Genomic DNA, 20,539 nt, shown 5'->3' with positions numbered 1-20,539 from the left:
AGATCTGCAAATTGGAATTCCAGTTGCAGATTAGGACACAAAGGGGCAGCCAGGCTGGAGCCATGGCCAGAGGCAATGGGGTAGCTGGAGGGCAGCAGGTGGGAGCAGGGAGTGAGTCTGACCCAGAGGAAAAGGAGGGAGAAGATGATGATGAGTGCCTCTAGCTGAGAGGCTGTGGCGCTTCTCTTCCCCCCTGTCCTTGTCCAGCCACAAGTGCTGCCAGAGAGACGCAGAGAGAGTCCTGGAAGGTAGGCAAGGAGAAGATGGGGGAAGAAGTGATGAAGGACGAAGAGGAGTGTGCCTTGAAGGCACTCCTATCAGGAACAGAGGGGGGAGAAGGGGGCACTGTGGAAAGCAAAACAGTGGTGGCAGCAGTGGCAGGTCCACAGATTAGGGGGCACAAACCTTGCCCCATGTCCTGGCAACCCATGCTACACAACTGGTCAACAGGACTTCAGATGGAGTGGAGATATAGTGTGTGGGAATTACCTCTTTGATCCTAACACACTTCCAGACTGAATAGATCTGTTGAGGGTAAATGAGGTAGCCTTGCTTATTTCTACTGGTCCCTGTATTAATTTGGAAGTGAATGCCTAGAAAAGGCAAGATCTCCACACATTTTTAGTTCTGCCTTGCCTCAGCCAATAGATACACATTCCTTTCCCTTGTTGCCTATACACTTAAGTTGCTTAGATAAGATCACAGGCTGGTTACTACTAAGAAGTAAGAACATAAGAAGAGCCCTGCTGGATCAGGCCAAAGGCCCATCTAGTCCAGCTTCCTGTATCTCACAGTGGCCCCACCAGATGCCTCTGGGAGCACACAAGACAACCAGATACCTGTCTCCTGATGCCCCTCCCCTGCATCTGGCATTTGGAAGTACCTTCCTTCTAAGCCTGGAGATTATACATCCCTGTGAGGGACATTTCCTCCAGGAATCTGTCCAATCCCCTTTTAAAGGCATCACCACAAGGAGTTCCACAGACTTAACAACACGCTGGATAAAGAAATATTTTCTTTTGTCTGTTCTCACTCTCCCAACACTCAATTTGAGTGGATGTGCCCTGGTTCTAGTACTACGTGAGAGGGAAAAGAGCTTCCCTCTATCCACTTTATCCATCCCCTGCATAATTTCATATATATCAATCATGTCCCCCCTGAGGCGCCTTTTCTCTAGACTAGAGCCCCAAATGCTGTAGCCTTTCCTCATAATGGAGGTGCCCCAGCCCAGTCATCATTTAAGTCACTCTCTTCTGCACCTTTTCCAGTTCCACTGTGTCATTTTTGAGGTGCGGGGACCAGAATTGTATGCAGTGCTCCAGGTGTGACCTTACCATTGTTTTGTACAGTGGCATTATAATGTTGACTGTTTTATTTTCGCTCCCCTTTTTAACGATACCTAGCATGGAATTGGTCTTCTTCACTGCCGCTGCACACTGGGTGGACACTTTCATAGAGCTGTACACCAGCACACCAAGATCTATTTCCTGATCTGTCACGGACAACTCAGAGCCAATTAGCTGATGACTAAAGTTTTGGGGGTTTTTTCCCCTCAATGTGCATTACTTTACATTTTCTTATATTGAAACACATGTGCCATTTTGCTGCCCATTCTCCCAGTTTGGAGAGATCCTTTTGGAGCATTTTACAGTCCCTTCTGGTCTTCACTACCTGGAAAAGTTTTATGTCATCTGAAAACTTGGCCACCTCACTGCTTATCCCTGTCTCCAGGTCATTTATGAACAAGTTAAAAAGCACCCACTGATCCCAGGACAGATCCCTGGGGCACACTGCTCTTCACCTCTCCCCATTGTGAAAATTGCCCATTGACACCTAATCTCTGTTTCCTGGTTTTCAACCAATTCTGAATCTATAAGAGGATTTGCCGTCTTAGCCCCTGACTGTGGAGTTTTCGCAGCAGCTTTTGGTGAGGGATCTTGTCAAACACCTTCTGAAAATCAGACAATATTCACTGGTTTGCCCGTATCCACATGCCCGTTGACCTTTTCAAAGACTTCTAAAATGTTTGTGAAGCAAGACTTAACCTTACAAAAACCATGCTGATTTTCCCTCAGCAAGGCTTGTTCTCCTGATGGTACACAAACTTCCATTGAATATTATAAGGCCCACCCAGAAAGGCATAGGATTCTTCCAACATACGTGTAGCCTGGTTTGCCCTCAGTAGATCAGGTTCAGATCTGAACTCCATTCACAAGAAGTGTTCTCTGCCCAACTTACTTTACAGTCATTCTGTGAGAAGATGGGAGCTTTGTATTTGTCTCCTGGGGGGGTGAATATGAAGGTCCGATTGGACCCTCCCCCCTGAACCGAGTGTCCACTTAATGCTTGTGCCACTTCCCTGGCTCCTCCTTACCTAATGGGCTACTTCCATGATCGGTGCAGTGAAAAGGGCAATGGCCGCACACTCCATGCTGCAAGCAGTAAGTGGATGCCTGGTTCGGGGGGGGGGGTTCTAATCAGACTGGCCACCCCTGAGAGATGAATACGAGGCTCTGATCTCTACATATAATTCACTTTGTACATTGAAAGCTACTCAGAAGTATTGTTTGAGGCTCACTTGTTCCCATCTTGGAGCCTGGGGCTTGAAAGGCATGACATTAAAGTATGCCGTGTATAGTGCAATGTTCTTTGTACATTCCAAGAGGGCAGACTTCCAGGATCATGTCCCTTGTAGGTATTATTTAAAAATGAATTAGAAAGGTTTCCTGCACCGAACTGGGAGCTGCTCCTCTCAGTAAATTCGGTGATGGACAGAAACCTGTCTAGAGGTAGTGGATCAGATTTTCTATTCATCTGCTCTTGCCATCTGATGTTGAAGTCAGAGAGGGCTGCTCTGAAGCTGGAGAGTGTCCCTTGGTTTAAAAAAAGTTGATGCCCAATTAGGTTTAGAAAGAGTGACAAAGAGTTGATGCCCAATTAGGTTTAGATAAAGCTCTTCTCTGTAAACCTCAATTACCTGTGATGCCTTATGACATTCAGCATTTACAAAGTATAATTACACAATGCTGTCTGACATTTAATGTCTATGGATAATTTCAAAGACTTCTACTTCAAAAGGGCTGCTCATGAGCAACAGTAATCACTTCAATTAGCTTGGCACCATTACAATGTAACAAGACCATTTGACTGCCTATTAGAACCAGCCAAGCTCTTCAAGTGTGTTAATTTAGCAGTCATTGCTAATTTCTGGGCTTTGCTACATTTGCATAGGAAAACATAGTCCTTTTAGCCAGAAATGTAGTTTCACTCCAGTAGCAGCTTCCTAGTCTAAGTGAGAGTTTTATGGTGTTGTTGTTTGCCGCAAGAAATACATTTCAAACAATCTTCTGCTGTAAACAAAATGATCTCATTCCACCACAGCAGTTGCCATTTCAGGTTTCCAGATATGAGTCCAGGTTATTGATATACCTAATGAGCTCCTTCAGCACGAATGAATTTGCATGTTGGTTGAGCTAGCAGCATTTCATTGAATCCTGTGAAATGCTCAGATGATCCAATTAAGGCCAGTGGGCTTCCCCACATATTGCTGCCATGGTGAAACTTATGGGTAAGGAACCTGTGGATAAAAGCCAGAGCTTGAAAATGTTCCAAAAGCCAGTCGGCTGTCCTTTCAAATTGCTTTCCCCCCCAAAAAAAAAGTAATTTGTAACTAGTGGTGTGCCTCCTTAGCATTAGTTTAATTTAAAAAAACAGAAAAGACAAATCACATCATCATCATAAATAAAGAATGGAAGAAAATTCACCAGCAACCTTCCAAAATAGTTGTTAGAAGTGAAAGATAAACAATTACTCTTTACTCAACAAACATAACAGCATTACTACTTGTTATATTAATTTGAAAATTAATATTGCAATCTCCCATTATCACATTATCAGCCAGCTAATGACTGAAGTATTTTTGTTCAACTATTCCCATAGAAAACTGATGATGTTATCAATGGGGGATAATTTTCAGAAATCCAGTGTTTCCTGTTTCTCTCTTGTGTAATCCCTTTCATCATGTGGAAGCCATGGGAGCTCCAGGATTGGAGGAGGAAGTCTTTAATTACTGAAAATTGCTACCCCTAGGTGGACATTATTGGCAGTGATAATTTTTGGTAATTAAAGGCTTCCTCCTCCAATTCCAGAGTTCCCACAGCTTCAAAATGATGCAATCTGGGAGATCCATAGGACAGAAGTAGAAAGTGTTTAATTTCTTAAATTCATCAGCTTCCCATAGGCATAGTTACACAAATAGGATTTCAGTCAATGTATTATGTATTACTTGTAACATGTTTCTTCCATGCCCCTGACCAAGCTGTGGCCTTGGATGTACTGTACATTATGTGGATTCATCACTTAGAACTGACATGAATTTTCTATATGTCCTTTAAAGTGTGTCTTCTAGCTATCAAAAATATCTTGAATAACAACATCAGGACCGTCCCATAGGTTGCCTAATGTACAAGCAGAAAACATCCAGCAACTCACTTTTTGTAATTCTAATGTGCTGTCAAGTCACCTCTAACTTATGGCAACCCTTTGAATGAGTGCTCACCAAAATGTCCTGCCCTCAGTAGCTCTGCTCAATTCTTGTAGACTCAAGCCTGTAGCTTCCTTTAGGGAGTCCATCCATCTCATATTTGGTCTTCCTTTTTTCCTGATGCCTTCAGCCTTTCCCATTATTATTGTTATTTCCCAGAGAATCTTGCCTTCTCATGATGTGCCCAAAATAGGACAGCCTTGGTTTCATTATTTTTTTTCTCCAGAGATAATTCAGGCTTGATTTGATCCAGTACCAACTTGTTCATTTTTCTGGCAGTCCAGGTTATCTGCAAATCTCTCCTCCATTCATATTTCAAATGAATTGTTCTCTCTCTCTCTCTCTCTCTCTCTCTCTCTCTCTCTCTCTCTCTCTCTCTCTCTCTCTCAGCTTTCTTTATTGTCCAGCTTTCACACCCATACATGGTGATCAGGAATACAAGAGGGTGTTCTTGGTCTCCAGTGACACATCCTTAATCTTTTCTAATTCCTTCATTGCTGCCCTTCTGAGTTTCAGCCTTCTTCTGATGTCTTGGCTTCATTTGGATTGATGATTGAACAAGGATACACAAAATCTGTCACTATTTCAATTCCTTCATTGTTAGCATTAAAGTTGTGTAATTCTGCAGTCATGATTTTTGACTTCTTAATGTTAAACTCCAGTGTTAACTTGACACTTTCTTCTTTTATGCTCACCAAAAGTCACTTCAAGTCATTGCTTTTTTTCTATCAATACGTTGGCGTCATCTGCATATCTTAAATTATTGATGTTTCTTCCATCAATTATCAATCCTCCTACTTCATCAGATTCTAGTCTGTGCAATGAGTTCTGTGTACAGATCGAACAGGTAAGGGAATAAAATGTACCCTTGCCTGACATCTTTGCCGAGAGGAAACCATTCTGTCTCTCCACATTCCGTCCCAATGGTAGCTTTTTGTCCACAATATAGGTTGCACACCAGGACAATCAAGTGCTGAGGCACATCCATTTCTTGATCAGTACAAAAATCTTCTCTTGGTCTTGTTTTGACAGAGAAATTACAGCTTCTCCATCTCCTGCTCCCAATTCCATGCTGTCTTTGATTTCCATGCTGACATCTGATGATGTCCATGTGTACAGCCACCCGTTGGGTTGCTTGAAGCATGTATTTCCAATAAACACTACTGGATTTGCAGAACTCTATGCATCTCCTGCTTCATTTCTGTCCCTTAGGCCAAAGTTTCCAACAACATTTGTTTCTGATTTGTTCCCTACTTTTGTGTTTCAGTCACCTAGGATTATAAGCATGTTTTGTTTCAATTTTGTGATCAATTTCCTCTTGGATGCTTGCACAAAAGATTTCAATTTCATCTTCTTCAGCATTGGCAGTTGGAGCGTAGAGTTGAATGATCAATAGGTTTCCCATTGTGTCTGGTTGATATTATTCAGTCACACACAGCATTATAGCCCCTAACTGCCTGTGCTACATGTTGCCCCACTATTAGAGCCACTCCATTTCTTCTGGATTTGTCATTTCCAGAGTAAAACACTTTGTTGTTGTCTGACTGAAAATATCTCCGTCCAGTCCACTTTGGACTGGATACCAAACACTGCAAGGGTTTATAGGTTCCATTTTTCATTTGCACTGTAAAAAGTTGTTTCTGAGAAGGCACCCCATCGAAGTATCTTCTGTTTGTGTTTGCTATTCCTGTGACAGCCTCTGGGGAGCTTGTAAGCATTTTTAATGTATTAGAAGATTCATACATATGTATGGAACACAGAACTTTCCCTGGAGTCGTAGTTTCTTTATACCCGACATTTCCCCTAAGGCTCTTTTGATTAACCTACCCTTATTTCATAAGTGGAAAAATAGTTATTTATGATGCAATATAGTGATTCTTTTGCCTTGCCAAACCAGGAACGTGCTGAGTCTGTTCTTGGGCCCTGACCTTCTAATTATCTGTGCCCAGCCATGCCCGCAGCAGCTTACCACACAGCCTGTTCTAATATGCTTTTGTCATTAAAGTTGTGTTACATCCTTTGTGTGATCTTCTCTTTATGGCACTTCTCTTGACCTCAGCTGTCACATTGGCATATGGCCTCTGGTACCCAACAACAACATCTTTTCTGGTCACACCCATCCACGGGCACCCTGGTAGGATGTTGGCAGGAGACAAGTGTAGGAATGGGAGTTTATTTTTCCAGCTGTTGCTCCTAATTACAGGCGTTATTGGGATTTTTTTCCCCCAGCCTCCGTACAAGACGCAAACTAGTAAACAAATGTTCAAGCCAATTACTGTCAACATTTACTGCCTTAATACTCAGCCACTTACAGGAAAATAAAGTTTGGTTGATACAAATGAGGCTTATTTGCAGTAATGCTATTTATGATCATGTTGGTAAGGGGTCTCCCTGCCCACAGTGGAACTCCTTTTCCCATTTCCTTTCAGTCTTTAATTCTGTAGAGCTGGAAGTAATAGGCTGAAGTTGTATGCAGTGACTGCTGCTGAATGACAAGGACAAGTTACCCGTAGGCACACCCTTCTCACTCAGACCACAAGCTGCCCCTGGCTTTGCACTTCTACCAGCAAGCATAACTTGATGGCAGGGGACAAAAGGATAGCTGGGGCATATGATGTAAACTCAGTACCTAATACTGGATATGAGGTCAAAAGCAGTCACCAATCTTTGGCCCTGCTGGGCCCTGCTGGCCATTCAGCAGCCATGTGCCTGCATGGTGCTGTCACAGAAGCAATACAGTGGTTCCTCACTTAACAATGTTAATTCGTTCCAGCAAAATCACTGTAGAGTGAAAACATCATCAAACGAAATAAAAAAGCCCATTGAAACGCATTAAAACCCAGTTAATGCGTTCTAATGGGCTGAAAACTCACCATCCAGCGAAGATCCTCCATAGGGGCGGCCATTTTCCATGCCTGTGCAGCGAGGAATCCATCCCTAAGCACAGCGGGGGGCCATTTTGAAACCCAACGATCAGCTGTTTTTGATAGTCGTAAAGCGAAAATCGGTTCCCGAAGCAGGGAACCAATCATCGCTAAGTGAAATTCCCCCATTTAGAATCATAAAGCAATTTCCTCATTAAGCAAGGCAATCGTTAAGCAGGGCACGACTGTACTGTCATCAATTGCCAGTGAGGAGCTATCTACTTTGTAATCAGTTGTTTGCACTTCGACAGCTCTGAATACTGTCTTCAAGTTCTACTGCACAACTCACAACTGCTTCCATTTGACATCACACAGTCTGGAAGATTCAAGCAGCACTCATAGTCAGTGTGGTGTAATGGGAGATCCATTCTCATTGTGCCATGAAGTAAACATGAGGTAACCTTGGGCCAATCACTTTCTCCCATCCCAACCTACTTCACAGGGTTGTTGTGATAACAAAAGCAGGAGGGAAGACAGACTTTGATCTCACGGGAAGGAAGGTGAAATATAAAAATAGCTAATGAACATATTAGCCAAAATTCTGTTGTTTAGCACGTTAAATAACACTAGAGTAGGCCCATTGAATCAATAAAGATTCAGTGAATCAACTTCTCTTCAAGTTCCAATGACTCTAACTGCAACTTAAAATGCTAAAAGGTCCATCTATTGTCATTTACTGAGCTAAGCAACAGGATTTTGGCCATTGTCGTCTAGATCAGTGATCCTCAACGTTGGGCCTCCAGGTGTTATTGAACTACAACTCCCAGAAGCCTTTGCCACCACCTCTACTGGCCAGGATTTCTGGAAGTTGAAGTCCAAGAACATCTGGAGGCCCAAGGTTGGGGGCCACTGGTCTAGATCACTGGTTCCAAACCTTGGGTCACCAAGGTGTTCTTGGACTGCAACTCCCAGAAGTCTTCACCACTAGCTGTGCTGGTCAGGGTTTCTGGGAGTTGCAATCCAATGACACCTGGGTTACCCAAGGTTGGGAACAATCGATCTAGATAGACATTTCTGCTCTGCCCCTAAGCTATGGAAAGGGGGGGAATGCAACACTGACTAAGCAACATGGTCATCTGTCTATGCTTGCATATCAAAATTAAGGCAATTAACTTTTTTTAAAAAAAAACCTGGAAAATGCAGACAAAATTATCATGAGATAAAATTATGCCAGCTATATTAATTGTGCAGTGGGAGTTAAACATGAACATATAATTAATTCATCAGCAAAAAGTTTAATGGCAAAAAGGTCAGTTGATATATTTGTTCAATATTAGAAACCCACTGTAATTTACTCTCTGTGACAATTCTTACAAACTTGCAACTTTTATAAGAGACAAGACCCATCAGCAGTGCATTACTACTTCCTCTATTGCCCTTCTGGTGTCCGTTTCCACTTATTGCCTTAAGATATACTGACTAGCCCATGATTGCTCTTTTCAGCACAATTTTCTCAGAGTAATATTCTCATCTCTACATAATGCTTATTCTGTTGTCCTCAGTAATTTGTTCTTTGTGCAAAATATTCTTTTTTCCTGGATCCAATTCATATATTGCCAGAGTCTAAACTGAGGGTGCAACTCCACATCAATTTACCTTGTAGTTTGTGACAGAGTTGACACAGTTAAAGTCAATTATTCTCTACTGACTATATGACATACAGCTCATTGCAAATAAATCTGATCCTTTTTCTCAAGCATTCATTGCTTTTGTTTAGGAGACGAGCTAGTGTTTTTTGTTTGTTTGTGGGTTTGGGGGGTTGGTACTAATTCTGCTTGCATAATGGGGGTTTTATGGTTTCTAAAATGTATGTTCACCTGTATCTGTCTGTGAGACCCGAGGCGAGGCAATAGAAGTCCTCGCCGGAGTGTCGTCCTCAGTTAAGAGAGAACAAGAGACACAGACAGCATCTCCGACTTCACGCGTCGCAGTCAGACACCAGGGGGTAGACACAGGAGACTTGGAACAGGGGCTACAGAGGATGTCTGTGGCTACACAGACCCAGACAGAAAAGGCGGGAACCTGGGTAGCAGCGAGACCATTAATAGAGACGGTGCATGGGGAGGTGAAGGAGGAGGAAAACAAGATACCGGGGGGGGGGATGGGAATGGATCTGGGTAGAAGATCCCTGGACAGGGAGAAGTGAGAGGGTGAAAGTGCCTTGGGAGGAGGCAGATTACAGAAGAAGAAGGGGTTTACCCCCCAGACCGTCGTACTGAGGTGAGACAGAGGCAAGGGAGTTTGAGGGAGGAAAAAGAGAGAGTGGAGAAGGAAGAAAGAGAAAGGAGGGCATGGCGACAGGAGGAGGCTCGCCGGAGGAGGTGTTTACAGGACCCTGGGATCCCTATGCTGAGGGAAGCGACCCCTTCGACTTGGAGAGGGGAGATGAAGAGACATTACCTTTGATTGAGGTGGACGTTGAAGGGAAGTTACCGGGTGAAGTTAACCCATTTACCAAAGGACCTTGGTATGAACCTAGTTTCAATCCCTTTTTGCAAGAAGCATGGACACCCTCGTTTGACCCGTTGTCGACGAGAGAAAAACTAATGACAAGTTTAAGGTTGATACCTCTGTATTTGATGTTCCAATAAACCCCAGTTCTGTTTTCCAAGATCAAGAGACTCCCGTGTTTGTGTCTGGTAAGCCTGAGGTAACTATTGAACCCTCACGCTGTCCAAAGGAACAGCGGCATATGTACCTAGGGTGACATTGAAAGTGGATCATCTCTTTTTAAAAAAGAAATTAGCAAGTAACATAGCAATGTATTGATACAACAACTTGTGATGTTGCAGTGCTTATCTGATACAGCACTAAATTGGAAAAGCATAATTTTTATAATTGTTCAAAGGAGAGACAAGAGACACTTACTTGCGGAGGGTGTCCCTGTTGTATTGACATACCTCACTATGCTGAAGGATGCGCCAGTACAGTGGGAAGATTCTCCTCCAGTAAGCACCTCTTGTCTTTCCTCTGGACAGTTTCTTTTTTAATTTCACTCCTCCAGTTCACAGTATGTCAGATAAGCACTACAGTTTCAGAAGTTATTATATTAAGTCAATGCTATGCATTTGCCAAACATTTTTTTAAAAGATAGGTGGGAAAGAGAGCAGTGTTAATGACAGAGGAGGGTGGGCAACCTGTGATCCTGATGAGAATTGTAGTAATTTTGAGGTGTGCTGTGGACTCTTGCCCAGAAAATTGTCTGGGATAATTAAACATTCTGTGTGAATGACATCAGCTGTTTAACTACCAGAGGAAACCTCAGATCGACCAAAGATAGCTTCCTTGTCTGGTCACACCTTGAAATACAGGGAAGGTTTTAATAGCAGAAGTACAAGCCTGTGAAAACTTACAGGAGCATTAACTGTGTAAGATTACAGGATCAGCATATTGCCTCTACCCATGCACAAAAGGTTTTTTCCCCCCACCTACTGAGCCATGGACAATTACCACTCCACTTTAATTAAGGGCAAATTCTGCCACATTGCTTACCTACCTTTCCTGCAGTCCATCAGCAGACAGATGTTCAGACCTGGATCCTTTTCTTGGCTTACAAGATTTAGGATTTTAGCAGTTACCCCTTGCAGTGCTATAAAAATCCTAGAAGAGGTATTTGCTGGCTTCAGAAGGGCAACAGAGTGAAGTTACTTATGTTTCACATATCCCCCACCCAAAAAAAGGGGGGGAAGCATTTCAACATCTCTGCATAAGCTCTGACTGTGGGACTATATTCTCTTCAGATGAGTTCTCCCTTTATGAGTATGTGTAATCTCTTGCCCTTCTTCATTTTCCTTCTCACTTACTGTCTCACTTTAGCATCTTCTTCTAGTAACTCAGTCAGATCACCTTCACTATAAAGCCTGTGTGGTGAGGCCAAGCTGTCACTTTAGCAATCATAATCATGTTATCATCAGAGTCCAATGATGAAGTGCAGTGTAATGGCTGGAATGCCAGACAAGGAATCAGGAAATCCAGGGGAAAGTCCCAACTAAGGCATGGAATTTACTGAGTGATTTGGGGCATGCGCTCCCTTTCATTTTGATCTACTTTACAGGGCTGTTGTGAGAATACAGTGGGGTGGAGGATAGCCATGTAAATAGCAAAGAGATGACGCATCAATGTAACAAATAAATAATATAAAATAAATGATTGTATAAAATAAAACAGGACATGTCCGTGTACCAAAAAGCTTACAAATGAAGAATTTTTCCAGAAAAAACAAGGAAGGGAAGGGAAGCAGAGGAGTGTTTGAAAAGGAAAATGTGCATTGTTTCAATTACATATACTTAGGCTTAGTTATGTTTTGGTACTATGTTGCTGTAGTGTAAATCAAAATAAATAAAATTATATGCTGTAACAGTGTTAGGAATTCACTTACACAAGTGATTTTTCCCCTTTTTCTTCTTTTTCTCCTATCTGGGAAATGAATAAAAACAGGAGCTTCTTACTTCGGGATAATACAGAGAGAATAAATGAGAACTGAATAAAAAAATGGATGCCTGGAGATGTGGGAGCCACAAAATATTGCTGTCACTATACAATAAGCAGCTGTTACTTCCAGTCTTATTGCACATCTGTTCAGCAGCTGGCAGATATCATGATTGTGTTGAGTCTGAAGGTGGGGGGAGCATCAAGGAAAAATACAACTGCTTTTCTTGTCATAAAGCGCACCACCTCCTCTGGAAAGGGGAGGGGGAAACAGACACTATTGCATGTATGAATGTGAATGCAATTAATTTGCAAAATTGAAAAAAAAATGCCCATAGCCTTGCATTGGGGCTGAAGGGAAAGAAATGATCCGACTGTGCCAAAGCCTTGTAGCATTGGGCAGAAAAGGAGAGCGATCTACTCACTCCTGCCTGAAGGGCCAATTTGATCAGCTGGAATATGATCTACATTGACAAGGCAGTGGTACCCAAGTGTCAGACCTTTTTTTAATCAGAATTTCCGCCACACCTTGTGAGTGCTTTCGAAATGTCTAGCAGCTAAGTGCAATTTGGGGCAGATGGGGGAGAAGGAGAAAGAGAGAATCTAGACAGTGTTTTAATCTTCCTATTGTGGTAACAGCTTGACAGCACGCACACGCACGCGCACACACACACACACACATGCTCGTATGCGTGTGCGTGCATGCATATGTCAACATTCATGTTGCTTCACAGCAATGTGGGTGTTTCTGCGTACATATCCGCATATGCACGTATACATACATGAGTGTGAGCATGTGCAGATGTATCAAAAACACTTTAGGCCTCTCTGTAGAGAAGGAAGAAGCCAACCAGGGCCCCACAGAAAAGGAAGTCAAACAACTGATCAAATATACATGAAGGGGAACCCATTTAATTTAATCACCGTAAGTAAGTTGTAAAATCACTTCATCATTTCATGTCAGATGAAATATTCAATGGCTTTGCCAACCCTCTCTTGTTCTTTCAGCTGAGGAGACATAGAGTATCTTTGTCAGCAGAGGCAGCTGCTCAAGGGGCCGCAGAGAGACCTGCCATCTGCCTAGATCTGATCAGCTCAGCTCCCTTTCCAGCAAGAATCTTCCAATTGGGCAAGATGCTGAAAGGAGAGGAGGAAGCAGAGTAAATGAATGCTCTAACTTTATATCCATATTACCTCCTGGGCTGCTTCCCTACCCCACCCCCACCCCACCCCGACTGCAGGCTCCCTTGTGTGCTCATTCCCTTGAGAACACCCTTGAAACAACAGCAGCCACATTTCGGTTCTTGAGCTCCACTTGGGTGAATTCAAGAATCAGGTGCATGAGAACATTCTTGCAGTCTTGCTTTGCACAGATTCATTTCACAAGGGAACGGTTCGTGGTGGGCTGAGAACAGAACCAGATAGTATAGCTGAAATCAGGACGGGAGGCATATTGGAGAGAGGTGTATAAGGCAGTATTTTGGGTTCATGGAATCAGACTGCAGACTCCTCTGCCTATGTTCTGAAGACCGTTAATGAAATAAAACTAATTCATGTGCATTGTTTGAGAGGAACTTCTGCTGTGACACTCAGATTCTGCATCGAGCAGGGGGTGGACTTAATGGCCTTATAGGCCCCTTCCAACTTCACTACTCTATGATTCTTTAAGGCAGGAGTGGCCAGCCTCTAGTTTGGCTGGCAGGCTAAGGGCTGCTCCTTCAAAGGCAATGTCAGAAAAACATCCATAGGTTATCCTTTTCTTCTTTGGGAGCCAGGCTTTGAGACTCTGTAACTTGCCCAAGGCTACACAGGCTGGCTTTTTTCCTAGGAGCCCCAGTGGAGAACTGAATTCCTGACCTTTGGCTCCTCAGCCAGCTACCTAACTTACTGAACTATCCAGCTTACACTTGGTTTAGACTTACACGTTTAGTTATTCGGTAACTGTACTCTGCAGTCATTTTGAATTTTTAATACTTTTTTTTTTACTTCAGTTGTTCTGTTTGATTCAGGAAGTCCTCAGCTAGAAGGAGTCCTCCCAGGCTAAAATGCAGTCAGGAGTCAGGAATTTATCTGTCTGATTAAAGACTACGTTAATTAAGGTTTTTTTAAAAAAATCCTTCCATTTTGCTTAAAAATCACTGAAGAAAGCAATAGGCAACCAGTAAACAAGATGGTTTATATATAAAAGAGCTGCAGATAAGCCAGAAAACTGGCTGGGATGCACACACCCTATTTAAAAAGGGGCCGATTGCGATTTTCAAAGCACTTTTTAAAAAGTAATAATGGAGGGAGGCTTGGGGGCATACAGTGGCCAACCCTGAGTTAAGGATTTTCCCTTTCTAATCATGGGCTCTCTATAATACGCTGCAAGTCCAAAGGTCATCCTAAAAGAATAGGAAATATTTTATGATTAGTCAAAAGAAGGAAGCGCCTGGGCACAGACATACGTTTTCACTTGCACAGGGCAGGACAAGCTTCTCATTCACTGAAAAGGATTGGCTGTAGGGCCAGTGGATACGTAATATGGCATGAGAGAAAATGAAGCCGCAATGGGGTCCAATAAAACCATGCTGTCCCCATTTTTATATGTATCACAGGGTCAAACTATGCATAGAAATTCTGGTTGTCACAACTTTTCACACCTCCCGTAGTTTGCAAAGTGGCTTGCTATGTTTTGTGACTGGACATCAAGCAGTAACCACAGGCTTTGTCACGAAGTCATTGAATGTCAGTCACAACTCTGAAACATTAATGGAGTTCAGTTTTATTATGAATGGGCCATCTTTAACATATAATTTGACCCCAAGAGCTCTGACCAAAGCACCAAGGGTTAGTCTACCTAAAGAATTGCATTATTAAATGTTCCTGTATATATATGTGAACAGAGAAAATTAATCAAGGAAAACATTTAAAGTAAATATTTATTGACATGCTGCTAGGATTTTTTTTTAATGGAAGAAATATTCAAACTTGCAACCTGCAGGATAGCTTTTGCAATCTGAATGCTTCAGTGTTGCCTTGCCACTGTGACCTGCCAATACTGTGGAAAAAAAATCTTTCATTACACATAAAATATTGGAATGAAAAAATCCCATTCTGAGTTTAAACTGAAGGTACCCATGTTTGTTACTCATTTCAGCCATGGTGCCCACTTATTCACTCATGTACAACGGCATTGCATTGTCTTTCAAAAGGACAGCAAAGGTTGGCCTCTTAATGGTGACTCTAGGGTGAATGAAATAAGGGTGCAACTACATTAGAATGCCAATTCAGAGCAATTTGGCTTTGCCGCAATTTGATTTGCAGTCTGTATTGTGTTTGAAATCGCAGTCAGTGCTCACATAGGATTGTGACTGCAAATTGATTTGGAAATTCACCTTTTGTACTGGATGCAATACAATTCACATTCCAGCCCAGAGCCCCTTTTCTTTCTTTCTTTCTTTCTTTCTTTCTTTCTTTCTTTCTTTCTTTCTTTCTTTCTTTCTTTCTTTCTTTCTTTCTTTCTTTCTTTCTTTCTTTCTTTCTCTCTCTCTCTCTCTCTCTCTCTTTCTTTCTTTCTTTCCTTCCTTCCTTCCTTCCTTCCTTCCTTCCTTCCTTCCTTCCTTCCTTCCTTCCTTCCTTCCTTCCTTCCTTCCTTCCTTCCTTCCTTCCTTCCTTCCTTCCTTCCTCTTCCTTCCTTTCTTCCTTCCTTCCTTCCTTCCTTCGGTCCTGCCCCTCCTGAGCCTGTTATTATTTATTTAATTTATTATTTTTATTATTTATTTAATTTATATGCCGCCCACTCTACCCAGAGGTCTGTTATGGGGTGTAAATACAGGAAATAATAATAACAATGACACAAGAACTGCTGGATAGCTAAGTGGCTTAGGTATCCAGCTCTGAGCCAGAGGTTGGGAGATCAGTTCTCCACTGTACCTCCTTAACAGAGGCTGGACTAAATGATCCACAGAGTCCCTTTCAGCTCTGCAGTTCTAAGGTTGTTATTATTATTAACCATACAGTGATAGAGTGATCTAGCGCTAATCTTGTATATGTCAGAAATTTAAAAGTAAAAAACAAAACACCTTTAAATGCACCAATTTTTTAAGTGGAGCAAATCCTGCAGCATTTGACCACGTACTCACAGCCTAAGATTGGCAAAGCAGTATTAACTGTAAAAAGCAATAGCACTGTAGACTGACCTAATCCTACAGGTAATGTCACTAGCTCCGCCGTAAAAGGAACCTTCTGGAATGGTGCGCCACAAAAGTGTGTTGCAGCCTCGTTATTCTGGGTGGCGTGATTCCCCACCCCCACCCTACCCCCAGCCGTTCTGCTGTTGTGTGCTTCTATTGCCAGCGGAAAGCTTGGAGATGGTAATAGCATTTAGTCAAACGAGACCTGCAGTCATTCTCAGCCTATACTTCGGAGAGCAGAGAAGAAGCTGTTCCCATCTCCTGCACAGACATGTCATTATCTGGCCCGCTGAGAGTTGGATTCATACATGTGAAAACTTTGGGAACACTGACCTGAAGTCTGAAGGAGAATTAGCCTCCAAATTACTAGATACTCAGAGCTTCACACTTTCATTTCCTTTGAGAATTATAGCCACTTTGTGAAGGCTGCCTGCCTATTCCTTTGGCATAACATCTATAATAGCTCATCTCCAGTTATTTCTTCTCTGTGCTTTCAGGGAATGTTATTTGCTGCACTGAACAGTTTTTCATTTTTAATTTTTCTGTGGCAATTTTTTTTGTTCCAGTTTTGGCTTTCCTGGAAACCACACAGCCCCGGTGTTCTTCACATTCAATAGGATGCACATCCTCATCCTGCTCCTTTTGTCTTTCTGAGACAAAAGAAGGACCCCAAAAAGGGTTTGTTGTCATTGCCGGAATCCTGGAATTTATGAGCGATGCTCTAAAACTGAAAGAAGAATAGCCATTGAGAATAAGTTTGCTCCATGGCATGTTAATGAGCCATGCTAATCAGGTTGTCCTGCAGTGCCCTGGAAAAACATTCGTCGTTTCCCTGAAAATGATGAGACATAGTAGAAAGATTTGTGGGTTTTCTTTTTTAATAAAAGTTGCTTTTCTAATAAAATTGTATTAGGCTGCCTTATTAAACTGTAAATTTGGAGATCACATAGTACCAAAAAATACCTGATCAGTGTCAGCTGCTTGTATATATCACCCAGCTCTCTCCTAAGAAATTTGTCCAGTCAGGTTCAACTCTATGGACCTTCTGCGAAACCTGATGCCTTATACGTCTATATTGTCCAATCTGATAAAGAGCCTTAAAGGAAAGGAAGAGGAAGTGTGAGGAGGTGGATTTATAAAGGAGGGAGAAAGAGATGACTAGAGAAGAGCTCTTGGTTAGATGGGTAAGAAATTGGATTTTCAGCCTTCATGCAGCTATTCCCTTCTCTCCTAAGAGGGAAAAAGGAGAGGAGAACTGAAATCATAGATGGGATTTTTTTTCACCTTCATTCTGATTTGGCTTTTGGTGTAGTAGCAGCAGCAGCAGTGGCAGCAGCAGCTGCCGCCACTACCACCACCACCACCACCGCCGCCGCCGCCATCATCATCATCATCATCATCATCATCATCATCATCATCATCATCATCATCATCATCATCATCATGTGCCATCAAGTCAATTCTGACTACCTTTTTAAGAGTTTTCTAGGCATGGTGTACTCAGAAGTGGTTTACCATTCCCTTCCTCCTGGGGTACCCTGGGACTGTGCAGTTTGCCCAAGGCCACACAGGCTGGCTCATCTCACAGGAAACACAGTGGAGAATCAAACTCCCAAACTCTGGTTCTGCAGCCAGATACCTAAATCATGGAGCTATCCAAACTAGGAGTGGCCAATCCTTGAACTTGACCCGGTCTTCTCTGTCTTGTTGCACTGAGGTTTTTACATATGAAGAGCTTGAAGAGAGAGGTACCAATTTCTGGAGCCACATTATTTATCTCTGTGTGCCTGCAAACTCTGGAATGCTAAGAAATGTTCAGGACAACTTTCAAATCAGTCCTATTTTATTTAGGATTTATCATAATCTTAAGCATTTGCATAGATTAGACACTGGTTATTTATTTCTTTTGTTGTACTACTGTAACTGAATGCTGTGACTAGAAGAAGAAGAAGAAGAAGAAGAAGAAGAAGAAGAAGAAGAAGAAGAACAACAACAACAACAACAACAACAACAACAAAGTTTGCTTTTTCTCAACACATTGTGTGGGTGATGGAATCGATTCCAGTTCACAGTGGTCAACAAGGGTTTGAGTCCAAATATGAACATGATTACGTAACATGAGAATCCCTTCCTGTGGTTGTCTCATGCAATTTCATATGAAGCTAAATATAAGAACAAAAACCAGGGAAATATATAGATACCCATGTGGAGTAGATGAGAATGTCCTAATCCAAGTTTTTAAAACAGGCTCCCAAATCCAACCTAAGTAGAAAAAAATCATCACATTGATTCTCTTTCATGTTTTTCTAATTGCTCTCCTTCTAAAAATGTATGTTAGGACAGAAAAATGTTTCCATTTAAACAGAGGTGAATTATGCCACTGTGGATTGTGCTAGTCTCACATCCCAAACATGGTATCAGTATTGCTACACTAAATGAAATAAAATTATAAACTTAAATTTATTATTATAATTATGAACTATATTATATTATTAATATATATAATTTTAGTTTTTTATTATTATTATTATTATTATTATTATTATTATTATTATTATTATTATTATTATTATTATTATTATTATTATTATTATTATTATTATTATTATTATAAATATAATTTTATCTTTATATGCACAAACAAACACGCATGCATATATACATATATAGCAATACATTTTGAATTTTGAATTAATGGTGCATCTCTATTGTTTGTTTTATTGCCTGAAAGATTCTTAACCATGTAGTAATGACACTTCTATTTCTTTCCTTGTGGCCTTATTTCTTCTCCCTTCCCTCCCCCCATCCACTTTTTAAAGAAAAAGAATATTAAGACTTTAAGAGAATTCATCTACCTAAAATGGATGGTTAGCTTTCACTTCCCTGTGAGAAATTATTCATACACAAGAAGCAGCCCCTCCTCACCTTTTATCAAGAGCTGGAAACTCTTCATCTCATAGAAATTGCTTTCCTGGCATCAAAGATGCTGGATTTGCTAAGGTCAATACACTTAAATGTTTTTTAATGGCACCTGGAGCTTAGATTCAATTGCTTCATGGGGAAAAAAATAAGAAAACATAGACAAAGTATTCATCTTCTTTTCTTTTCTTTTACATCATGAGCAATACTCCTGAAAAAACTAAAATAACACAAAATGCATGGTGAAAACTGGTGTGGTCTCCTGACACCAAATGTCAAGCAAGATTTGAATAAGTGCACAGAGGTCAGGGCCAAACTGATGGGTATGATCCCCACCATATATTTAGCCAAAGCAGATACACAAAAGATAAAGTTATTAATCCTTCCTTCCTTTACCTTCATTCCTTCCATCTGTCTGTCCGTCCGTCTGTCTGTCCTGCTCAAGAACAGCTATTTTTATGTTCAAAAGGTAATATATTATTAAGTCAAGTTGTATGTATGGAATGGAATGGAATTTCCATTGCTCATTTTGAGACAATTTTATTTGATATTTTGGCAGTGACAGGGATTGACTGTGCCATAGTAGTGGCAGCTCAGTAAATTAGGTATTTGGCTGTGGAGCCAGAGGTTGGGAATTAAGCTCCCCGTTGTGATACCTGGGAAAAGAGCCAGCCTGGATAGCCTTGGAAAAGCTGCATAGTCCCAGAGCATCCCCATAAGAAGGTGTTAGTAATCTTCTTCTGAGTACTGTAGTCTCTACCTAGAAGCCCCTGGAAAGGGTTGCCATAAGTCAGAATCGATTTCATGGCATGCAATTATTATTAATAGCAGCAGCGGCGGCGGCGGCGGCGGCAGCGGCGGCGGCGGCGATGATGATGATGATGATGATGATGATGATGATGATGATGATGATAATAATAATAATAATAATAATAATAATAATAATAATAATAATAATAATAATAATAATAATAATAATAATAATATGGAAGAAGTAAAACTATATAAGATTATGTGATTCTCATTCCTGAGTATTCAAAGTCTTCGCCAGCCATATTTCTGTTTCTCATTAAGTTCCATTTAGTTCAGCATTTTGTTTACACCAGCAGCTAGCCAAATCATTGTGAAAATCTGGCAAACAGAGTAGCACTGTGATTGGGGATTTCTTTGACTGCCACGCAGGGCCACTTCATGGACTGTGAAGAGGTGCATCACCAAAAAAGACAACGGTTTTGTCTAGTTTTAGTGAAAGAGGCCATCGACCTATGTAAAATCTCAGGATGTTAATGTGTATAAATGGAAATGTAGCAAAGATTATTAGAGTTTCAACAGCAATTGAGTACTGCCTAGATACCAGCTGATGATGGACTGCCCAGAGTTTTGCTAGCTGATGATGGGCAACCTGGAGGTCTCTGTTGTCCTTGGTTGTGGTTCCCGGTCTTTAAACCAGATTTAGATTCCACAGTCCTTCAAAGGGAAGACGTTCCTCCATAAAGCAAGGTGCTTTGCCACCATACGGAACAGCACCAGTAGAGCAGGCAAAAGGAAGC

The sequence above is a fragment of the Pogona vitticeps genome, chromosome 2 (genome assembly GCF_051106095.1).
Source record: "Pogona vitticeps strain Pit_001003342236 chromosome 2, PviZW2.1, whole genome shotgun sequence".
NCBI classification, from domain to species: Eukaryota; Metazoa; Chordata; class Lepidosauria; order Squamata; family Agamidae; genus Pogona; species Pogona vitticeps.
Note: the sequence above shows the minus strand (reverse complement) of the source record.